Source organism: Vicugna pacos, chromosome 10 (assembly GCF_048564905.1).
Source record: "Vicugna pacos chromosome 10, VicPac4, whole genome shotgun sequence".
Classification (NCBI taxonomy): domain Eukaryota; kingdom Metazoa; phylum Chordata; class Mammalia; order Artiodactyla; family Camelidae; genus Vicugna; species Vicugna pacos.
In genome coordinates this window covers 41,388,362-41,399,562 of record NC_132996.1, presented here as the reverse complement: position 1 = coordinate 41,399,562, position 11,201 = coordinate 41,388,362, and the positions used below count along the sequence as shown (strand labels likewise).

General features: G+C 39.4%; 1 non-coding gene across 1 annotated transcript; it reads left to right on the top strand.

Moving 5' to 3' along the window:
• The first annotated feature begins 9,364 nt into the window (after positions 1-9,364).
• Positions 9,365-9,490, top strand: LOC116282135 (U6atac minor spliceosomal RNA). The gene has a single exon (XR_004191608.1). It is a non-coding gene; the product is annotated as a U6atac minor spliceosomal RNA (small nuclear RNA).
• The last annotated feature ends 1,711 nt before the right edge of the window (positions 9,491-11,201 follow it).

The following is an 11,201-nucleotide window of genomic DNA, read 5'->3' as shown; positions in this document are numbered from 1 at the left end:
GGCTGAGTTCGCCCATATCCAAGGTCAATAGACTTGACCCTCGTTGGTCCCTTTCTAAAACCTATAATGTGGATTGTGTGTTGCACATCTTCATCTTGAATTCACCACATCACAGCTTCCTATCCGACCACCCCAAACTGGAACAAAACCAATCTACTCCTTGGCTCTCTTGTGCATCATTGTCCCCATTCATTGGCACACTCCTCACCCTCCCCTCTCAAGTCAGAAATTCAGACGGTCCCCATTGACTGCTTTCTCCTGGCCTTTCCACAGTCTAGATTAGTCACCAAGATCTGTCATCCTGTTTGTCTTTCAATCATTTCTCTCATATAATTCAGCCTCTCACCTTATCTCACCAGTACAACTGGTTTCCCTGCTCAGTCTTAAGATGGTCGAGCCAGGGTGATCTTCCATACCCGATCCCCTGCCTGCCTGCCAAGTCCAGATTAGACATTACCTCTCACTTAGACGAGGTTTCTTCATTTATCTTGGCCTCCTCCATTTTCTTATCTGTGAATGAGAACTATTTTATTATGTTCACTTTACTCCAAGGAACAGAGACTCACTCATGCTAACTTGAGTAAAGGCAGTGAATAGTGTAAGGATACATGCACTATGTAAGGGAAACAGAATCTCAGAGAAATCTGAAAATCAGATCTGCTGTAGGATCCAGCCTCATGGAGACGAACTGGAAGATAGTTCTGTATTTAGGTCAAATGTAGGTCTTTAGGATCAGAGATCCACATGTCTTCTCTTTGGAGCCAAATGTTTAGTTACACCTTAATTAAGACTTTCTGTTTCAAACAATTGAAACACCAACTCAGAATGTTTTAGGTGAAAGAAAAAAAGAAAGAGAAAGAGAGAGAAAGAAAGGAAGAAAGAGAGGGAGGGAAAGGAAAGATACTGGCTCATCTAACTGGAAAAAATCAGTGCGTTTAACAGCTTCAGGTGGCTGGAGTCAGGCAGTCAGCCACTGGGGCCAGGACTCAATCCTTCTACCTCCCTTGGCTCTGCTCTCCTTCACATTGGTCTTACTCTCAGACCCAAAAAAGATGATTCAAAAGCTGTGAGCAGCTCCAGCCTGTTACCCTGTTTTAGTCAGGGTCAAAGATAAGAAACATTTGGCACTCAAAGTGGGTAATCTAAGGAAAGGGTACTAAACGGGTGATATTTCAAAGAGCAAAGTGGGAGAGGAGATAAGTTATCAAAACTTAGAGAGGGCTTGTCTTACAGGACCTGTGACCTTCAGTAAAGGAACACAGCCAGTCTGCAGAAGAGGAGGAGTTGGGGGAATAATAGCCCAGCCTCCCTTTTCTGCCTTTCTTAATCTCCTGATGGTCCTCCTAATTAGCTGATGTCAACTAGATGTCAGAAAGAGGTTACATTCCTTGCTATGTCTGCATGTCTATTTCTGTTTTGTAGATGAGTCCATGTTCTCTTTTTTCTTTTTTTAAGATTCCACGTATGAATGATACCATATGGTATTTTTCTCTCTTTCTGGCTTACTTCACTTAGAATGGATATCTCTAGGTCCACCCACGTTGCTGCAAATGGCATTATTTTATTCTTTTTTATGGCTGAGTAGTATTCCATTGTATATTGTAACTGACTGTACTTCAATTAAAAAAAAAGAATGAAAGAGGTTAGATTGTACAGATTGTGCAGACCTGTTTTCTTCAGGACATAGGACAGGAGATTACTCAAGATATCGGTGCATCCTCCCAGTTTAAGTCCAGTAAGAAAGGGCACAATTGTAAGCAGGAGTCCCCAGCTGTGTCTCCTCAGTTCTGACCTTCCTGACCATCACTGTAGCCAGAGGAATGACACTTACATGGGCCAACTCTTCCCATGTGTCTGAGAGTAGAGGAGGAGGTTGTACACCTCCAAAAAAGTAGAAGTCACTATTGAAAAAAGAAAGAAGAATGGATTTAAACAGTGTCTAAAGTGATCATACTTCCTCCTCATTTATTATCCTATTTATTCATAAATCTGTATGCTGGATTTTTTTTGGTTTTTTTGGGGGGGGGGAAGAACTATAAATAAATGTAGCATGACTAAGATATTTGGTGGGGGACAAAGCATTTGGATTTGGTAGAGGTGGGTGTTTGGAAGAAAATTTTGCAATATTCCCTCGTCATAGAACAAATACAACCATGAACTGTATTCAGCAATTTCAGTAGCTGATTTAGTACAGCTATCATATTCTTGACAGTAATTTTTTTCCCTTTTGAGAGTTTTGGGAGTGGAGAGATGCTGGCATATGTGCCTACATATTTCCTGCTTCTGTGCTAATTTTTTTTCTTTTACAGATGGAGAAACTAAGTCACATATCTGTTAAATATGTGATCTAAGATCATAGAATTAAACTTTGATACCAGTCCAGGAACCTGGATATCCAGACCAATGACAAAATATTTAGTGATATCAATGCAAGTCTAGACTCATTTTCAGGAAAACCTATCTCCTCTAGTTTTTAGTTGATGGGCCTGTCATTGTTGTATTATTCAGGTTCCCTAGCATTTTTGAGTGTGTCCTCTCACTGATCTATGTTGAAGGAATAACCTATGCAAAGGCACTGTGGTGGGTGGGAGTATGGCTGGTTTTAAGAGGCCAAAACACCAGTATGGCTGAACTGGAGGGATAAATGCATTGGGCAAGGGTGGGGGAGAGCACACTGGACAGGCAGGTTGGGGCCAATATGTACCTGACCTCATAAAATAATGATTTTGTAATATTATTTAATTTTAATTTTTTAAATTTCAGTAAACTTGATTTCTTTTCATTGTACTTTTAATGGTTTTCTTCTACTTAAGGTAGCTGCATATTACCTTAATTACTATTAATACACTTATCAGTCCTTATTACTATTAATTCGTTTAGTAAGGTAAGAGTGAGGGCATTTAAAAAAAATAGTAAGCACAGGGGAGTGTAGAGTACACATGGGATATGATGAATTCATGAAGGTAATATTTGAGTGAAGAAAGTCTGCGAAACTCTAGGATACTGGGCATTTTTCTTTTGCCCCTTCAGATCCACTTTCAATCCTCTGCACCCTTCTCTGTGACCCCAAAGCAGACCTCTAAGGGAGACTGTATCACCCATTCTCCGTTATCGTCTAGTTTCTAGTTGGATTTGGCCAACAGAAAGCACTGATTGGATCTAAAAAGGAAAAGAATGTGAGATTAGGGTCTTTCTTCTACATCCCTCTCTGTGGGGTGGCTGCGGGTTGGTCCTCTACCAAAGGGCACAACTCCTGTTCGACAGTCCCCTCACAGCTACAGGTACTCTCTCCCAGCCACACCCCTTCAGATGTAGGTGTGGTAATGCCACCGGGCTGTTGCCAGAATTGGGACCCAGCAGCATTCCTTGCTGGGTTTTCTTTAACACTCCATGCCTGGGTAAATCTTCTCTTGTTAAATCATCTTCCATTCTCCATTTGAACACTCTATGTTTTCCTGCCAGAACCCTGATGTGATGCAAAGCATGAACTTTGAAATCAAAAAGAAGTAGATTTGAACCTTGACCAGCCACTTGACAGCTGTGTGACCTTGGGCAAGTCTGAGTAGGTAAGTACAGTATACCTCAGCCCAGGAAGACTGGACACTGGGAGGTCAGGCAGCCCCCCTCTCTCACGACGACAGCCCCAGCTCTTGGGGCAGTTTTAACACTTAGTTGGTACTCAAGAAAAACTTTCGTGTGGATGGATTTCATCTTTTACGTGACCTAGAAGGAGAGTGAGAAGTCAACTTGTCAACCATTCCTATTTTACAGATGACAGTAATATTATTTTATGATGGGAAAGCACTTTGTTGACTTGTTAAGTCCTCTGGCGGTGACTGGCAGTTCTGGCTACATATTAACATCTTCTGAAGGTTTAGAAAGATAAAGATGCCTGGTCTTTGCCCTAGACCTGCTGAATCAGGATCAGTAGTTTTAAAAGCTCCTTAGATGATTCTGCCGCGCAAAGGAGAAATTCACCCCAGTGGAATGTGTTATTAGGATCTATTTCCTAACAATATCCATTAGGAGACCATTAACAGCCTGAAGCAACACCGGCTTCACTTCTTTTTGTAAAAGTACTTACATAGCACTTAATACATGCCAAGGACCATTAACACAGTCAACACTCACAATATCCTGCTGAAGCAGGAATTATTATCCTTATAGATTAGGAAACTGAGGCACAGAGAGATTAAGCAGCTCACCAAAAGTCACCCAATATGAAAGTGGTAGCGCCAGCATTGGAACTGCCGTCTTCTGGCTCAAACAACTGCAGCAAACAGATTCTCTCAAAGCTACAGTGTCTCTCGAAGCATGTAACCGCTCTACCCCTCAGTGTTCTTATATGTAAAGGGAAGATGATCACATTACGTCCTTCCTAGGGGACTTGTGAAAATTAAGATTCTGCCTGTAATGCACTCAGCAATGTATTTAGTACCTACTAAGCATCAAATGAAAGTCAGCCATTATTATTAATACTTTTATCACTGATTCTTCAATGTCATGGAAATATAATGCAGGTTCCAGCTCAAGTCGGAACTATCTGAGCCTGTTTATCTAGCTGATAGAGCAGGACACCTGGTTCACGGCAAGGTGGAATCTGGCACTTGCACTTACCTCCTGAGCTTGTTTCTTTCCAGAGGTCGCACATCAGAGTCCCATGGTGTAGGGGGAAAAGCTAAAAGACCTGTGTCACTCGAGAGCAAACAAAACCTCTGCAAGACGTTGAAGAAGCAGAACTGCTTTACGGGGCCTTTTAAGTAAAGGCAAAGTGAAAGAAGAGTGGATATACTTCCCTCTCCCAGAGAGAACTTCATGCAGCTGGAACTTCTTAAGGAAATCAGAACCTTGATCCTGAGGATAGGAGAGGGTGTGGGGACGAAGAGAGAGAGAGAGACCAGTGAGAGCAGTCTTGCCAGATAACACATGTGACACATATTTCCCCAAAACACGCAAAGGCATTTTTCAGAGGTTTTTGTTAAGTCTCTAGGAATAAGAGGGGGAGGAAATTCAAACTGATGAGGTAAATCACAGCCTAGAGGAACTTGAGGAAACCCAGCTTACATAATATTTTACAACTCCTGACGCAGGCACTGATTAGAGTAACATGCAGAGAGAGGGGGAAAAAGTATAATCTGTAAGTATGTGTGTGTTTGTGTGTGTGTGTGTGTTCCGTGGGTGTACATTCAGAGCGTTTCACCTCTCTTAACTCCCTGAAGCATCGGCACTCTCGATTAGTTTCTGCCACAAGAGGGCGCCAGAGAAAGTGTAAATGATTGCTTTCCTGGGAACCGTTCAGTGACAGAAAATCCTCTCCGACCTTTTATATCAGGATGCTTACTCTGAGTTCTCTTGATTTTTCAAAAATGAAATGACTATGTGCATAAGTTTACTGGCTGATACTTTGGGAAGAGCTGGGTAATTGACAAATGAAAATGCTTAAATAAGTAAGCACTCCTGGAGAATGCAGAGGGTTAAGGAGAAAACTAATGATGAATTAATTCACGTGTCAAACATTAGTTGCTGTCTGTCTGTCTGCTAGTTAGATGCTGTTGGTACAAAGCTAAATGAACCCACAATTTTCATTGACTTCATCAGTAACAGAAATCAAAAATTTCGTAACACTTTATTTTTTTCTTATTTGAAACTCTTCTTTTCTTCACCTATTCATGTCTTCAGAGGAAGTCTGTGCAATTGTTCAGCACAAAGGCTTTGGAGTAAGAGAGTGGGTTCAATCTCCATTTCTGCCATTTTCTAGCTGTTACTCACCCTGTGCCCTAGTTTCCTCGTTTGTAAAATGGGATGATTATACTACCTACCTTGTTGGGTGTTGTGACGATTAAATGAGATAATCCACACAGAGTGCTTGGAACCATGTCACATTTAAGAGTTTGGTGTCTATTAATTCTTATTCAGACACTACCCATCCTTAGGAGTCCAGGTAAAATCGTAGATAGAGAGATTGAGTCCTAAGGCACTGTTTGACTATAATTATGTTGGCCAATAAATTCTGTTTTGTTTCAGTCATTTGCAACTTAAAGCATCCTGACTGATACAGCAGTTATATTGATTAATATCTTTGTGTGTGTGTGTGTGTGTTAAACTTTTGTGTGTGGAGGGGGGTAATTAGCTTTATTCAAAAAAATTTTTAACAGAAGTACTGGGGATGGAACCCAGGACCTCATGCATGCTAAGCATGTGCCCTACCACTGAGCTATATCCTCCTTTCTTTGATTAATTTCTCAATCTATGACAGCTACTGGGCTAAATGCTTTCTGTATCTTAGTTGTCTTTTAATCTTCATGATAGTTCTGTGAGGTAGGGATGAGATAGATACTAATATTCCCATTACCAGATGAGGAAACTGAGAGTAAAAACCATTAGGTGATACATTTAAGATCACACAGCTAATAAATGGAAGAATCAAGATCTAAATCCATTTCTAGTCTTACTCATTATAAAACTGATATCTCCCCAAATGATATGCATATCCCTGGTATAACACACATTTAAAAAGTATGACCTCAGACATTTGTGGCTCCCTGTGACAGGGATACATTTCCACACCACTCAGACCCTCACTGACTTCTCCTTTCCTTGAGTATTGGTCAAGGTCACTATAATCAGAACCATCAGACTCATCCTGCAATCACCTACCGTGCTATGCTACTTACTGTCTTACTAGAATGACCATTCTATGAAGGCAGGACTTTGTTTTCCTCACTGTTATATCCTCAACACCTAGGGTGGTGCCTGACACAGTATAGGCACTAAATAATCATTTGCTAGATGAATGAATGAACAAATGTGGGTTGGCTTTCCTTGAACACATTGGACAACTGGAGAGCAGACTACTTGAGAACACTACACACTTGATCACATTGGTCAAAAATCCTTGTTTCTTCCACACTGTCAATTTGTAGGGGGTAAACACCCCGCCCCACACACACCCACACACACACATTAACTGATAGATATATCAACTCTACCCTTAAAATGAGCTCGTTTCCCTCGGATTCCGCAGCAGGATTCTGTGAGTGCCTGGTTAGTACACTGAAACTGAGTGTGAATGTTCCGAAACTCTATTCTAGGCTTCATCCCTGATGGCAAGGCAGGCTCTACATTCTTGGCACTGTGGTGATGGAATCGGCCCCAGCATAGAGCCTAAAAGATCTGGGGTCTCTTTGTAGCTTTGCCAAATTGTGAGCCATGTGACCTTGGACAAATCCTTTAGCATCACTGAAACTTCATCTCCTTAAGTGTAAAATAGAAATAATCTCCCAGCTTTTTGTGAGGATCAAATTACATGATAATGAAAACAGTAAAAAAATCAAGCAAGATACATAAGGGAAGACAAAACTGAATTCATATATTTCTAGGTAAAGGAGGTTTTAAAAAATCTCATTTTGATGACTGAATTCCTTACACTGACTGGCTTGTGTGGATAACGTAGGGTTTGGCCGAATGTAAATTGAAATAATTTGTCCAAACATGACTTGGAAGAAAGTAGTTTGGTGGAAATTAAATTGGCTCAGTGGACAATTTGGTCAAAGTAATAGTTTGAGGAAAACAATTTTCCTGATTACCGGTTTTACAAAGATTGGTTATTTTAGTTAAGTCTGGGGAGTCTGTTTCCATCTGTTGGCATTTTTGTCACTTTAAGGAATTTCTCAGAGTTCCTTCTTTCTGTTTAAAGTCATTTTAAGGAAGCCTAGAGTTGGGTTTTTCATCAATTTGGCCATTTGTCAATTGTGTTTCCTCTTAGGAGCTCTGGTTTACATTGATTAATTATTTATAACTGGGAATTCATAATTGACTAATTATAAAAATGACTTACCAGAACACAGTCAACTTCTCAGCTCAATAAATATTGCAGTTTCCCTTTCAAACGTTTGAGCTCTTGGAAACTGGCTGCTTTGCAGTCTTTTTACCACTTTTATGCAATTTACTGTTAAGAGAGAGCAATGAAGGGGAGAAAATCTTGAGTGCAAAGCAGGAAGCATTCAGGATTCCAGGGTGGACAAAGACACCATTATCTGCTAAGAGCCTTCTAAAACCTCAATTTAAATTTAAAACTAGCGGGCAAACTCAACTGTGGATGTGAAAGAGGGAAGAAGTGGTGGGAGGAAGGCGGTGAGGTGTTCATCACCTTGATGCTGTAAACTTGGTTGAAAGCACCAGAGGGCAGTGCAGTGCTAAATATCTCTGCACCGACTGCTTGAAATCTTACACCGACTTGCATCTAAACATGACATTAAGGAAAGAAAAAAAGTCAAACTCATAGAAACAGAAAGTGAAATGGTGTCTGTCAGGGACTGGAAGGAGGGACAAATGGGAAAAGTTAGTAAAAGGGTACAAGCTTTCCAGAAAAAAAAAATAAATAATGGCTCAGGACACAGGATTGTGAGGAGGGTTATATATGTAGATATTCGGGAGCACCGGGGATGTAATAGTTGCAGCATAACTAATGATTATTATGGCCAAATTTTATTTCATAGTACTTACTATTTCTGACCCAGATAAGAAATGCACTATCTGATTACAACAGCAGACAGTTCACTTTCATCCTCATCCTGGGTGAAAAGTGTAATTAGCTTAGCCCTGCCACATTCATTCCCATGCTGAAAAGCTACTTAATGACTCTGAAGATCAGTATAAAATAACTCATTCAAACATAGAAGTTAGAGTTCTTGCAGAGCCCCAGCAGACGAAAATGTCCTATTCTGTGTTAAGATGGTATTAAAGAAAGGTTTCTGAGTAGAACCCAGCAAGCCAAGGGTTTCTAATCTAGTTTTTCTTGTCAATCCCGATACCTGTGCATGCATAACTGAGAAATTGTGCTCTACACTGGAATTGACACAACATTGTAAAATGATTATAAATCAATAAAAAATGTTTAAAAAAATCCAATACCTGCTTCAATAACAAGAGTCATGATGATGGTGGCAGTCCTTAATTTTCCAGTCAACAAGACTGCCACGCCTTAATTGGTGAGAAGAATTCACCTGGGCATTCAACAGTCATCCTGCTATAACGTCAATCATTGTAAATCACAGTGCTGTGGATAAATCCCTCAGCAAATACGTACTGGCTGGTGAGAGTTTAAAGAAAAAGGCACCTGGGACTAGAAGGAGTCCCGGAAGCTCCCTGGTCCACTAGAGATTATTGAGTGAGAATCTAATATTTACTAGCAGATCGGATAGATTTCTACCACCTACTTGAATGAATCAAGAATTTGTTTGGGAACTGAAAAGTGGAAAGACTTAAGTTTACTCCCAAAAGAAGAGAGTAAAGTTAGCTGATAATATTTTAAGCTTCTTTTGTTGATCTGAAATTATGTATATGTATTTAAAAAATTTTTTTAGTGTTGTATGAAAGGAGAGAAGGTTAGCACTCCCCTTGACAAGGATGGAAGAAGCCCCCGGGCCTGACAACATGCATGCGGTTAGGGCATTGCCACCTACTTCGTGGCATCTAACCATCGTTTTTATATGTACAAGATCTTATGGTAGCTCACAGAGGAAAAAAAATGTGACAATGAATATATATATGTTCATGTATAACTGAAAAATTGTGCTCTACACTGGAATTTGACACAACATTGTAAAATGACTATAACTCGATAAAAAATGTTAAAAAATAAAATAAAATAAAAATAAAGTCCATTTTAAAAATTAAAAAAAATTTTTTTAAATTAAGAGATAGCATTCTGCTTCATATTCTTTTTGGTACAAATCCAGCTATATGCAAATGAATGAAATTCAATGAAAACATAGTAATTACATTTTAAAATAAGCATGTACTTGCTGTGTTAAAATAATTACATATGCTTATTAAGAAAAAACATCCAAAATGCGAGTATTTATTCAAAGATACTGTAATTTTGGCAATAATTTTGTTGTGCTAATACAACAAAAAATAACCCCCATACAATAACTCCACCTTAACCCCCTCAAAATAGCTCCAAATTACATTGACTCTACATTACAAGATTGATCATCTTGTACAGTAACTTCAAAACCATTTTCTTTAATTAGCTCTGCTTATTACAAAATCATCATTTAGTCTTCTAAGATGCTACAAAAATGGATATCAAAATTCCTATCTTAAATTAATTATGCTTTGGTAATGAAATACTTGGTGTAATCTGAATTGCAAGGACACATATACAGGACTATACAACAAAAAACAAAAATATGTTCTTTGTAGGAAAACTAGCGATTAAAATCAAATCTACTCTTACTCAGAGAGGCATGGTTAAAAAAAAAAAGTGGCATGGTTAACAATGAGTAACTATGGTTAGTGGTCACAAGAATGACTTCATCTGCAAACCAAATTTCTCACTTTAAAACTGGATGGCCTTTTCTGTTGAAATTGCAGGGAGGGGATCACACACTTCCTACAGAGCCAAATGAATTCATTTGTTTGGTATTAGCCTCTTTTTCCTGGACAAGATGGACTGCCTGAGAACATTAGTTCCTTCCATAGTCATGGCTCAAAAGTAGGCTTAGTTGTTAGTAAAGCATGCCAGTTGTCAGAAACAGATGGTTTAATATGGGTAAGTTATTCCTGACAGTGTAATCAAAGCTCTTGGAACGATGATCTGCCTTTGAAATATGGATTCCAGAATTCCAGAACATAAGAGTTGGAGGAGCCTTTAAGTCACTAAGCTCTTCCTGTAGCCTCTGTTTGGATTAAGCTGGAGATTCTTTTGACTTGTAAAACTCCCCAAGGATGAAGATTCTATTCCTATCTTACTAATTGATTCTAAGTGCTTACTTTCGTAGGGTCCAAAAGGAATCTGATACTTTTGTTGTCATCCCCATAAATTTCCAAATGTAACTCCATGCTGTTGTAGAAAGAGCATTGAATTTGGAATCAAAAGATGTGGACTTGACACTTCCTATTTGACCTCTGGCAAGTCCTTTGCCCTTTCTGGGCTTCAGTTTCCTCATCTCTAAAGTAAAGCTAATAGTCCTTACCGATCTCAAAAGAGGTTGTGAGAATCAAATGAGCTCAGGTATGTAAAATCATGCGATGATTTTACAGGCTTTTGTCTTAAGCCTTATGATATTTAGGAATTTTAGAAAGAAATAAAGATTTAGGGCAGATCTAGATCTTAAATACGCCACTAGGAACTTTGCTTATGATGGTTTTCAGTCTAAACTAGACATGCCACTCACTCAGGGGTCTGACCCTTA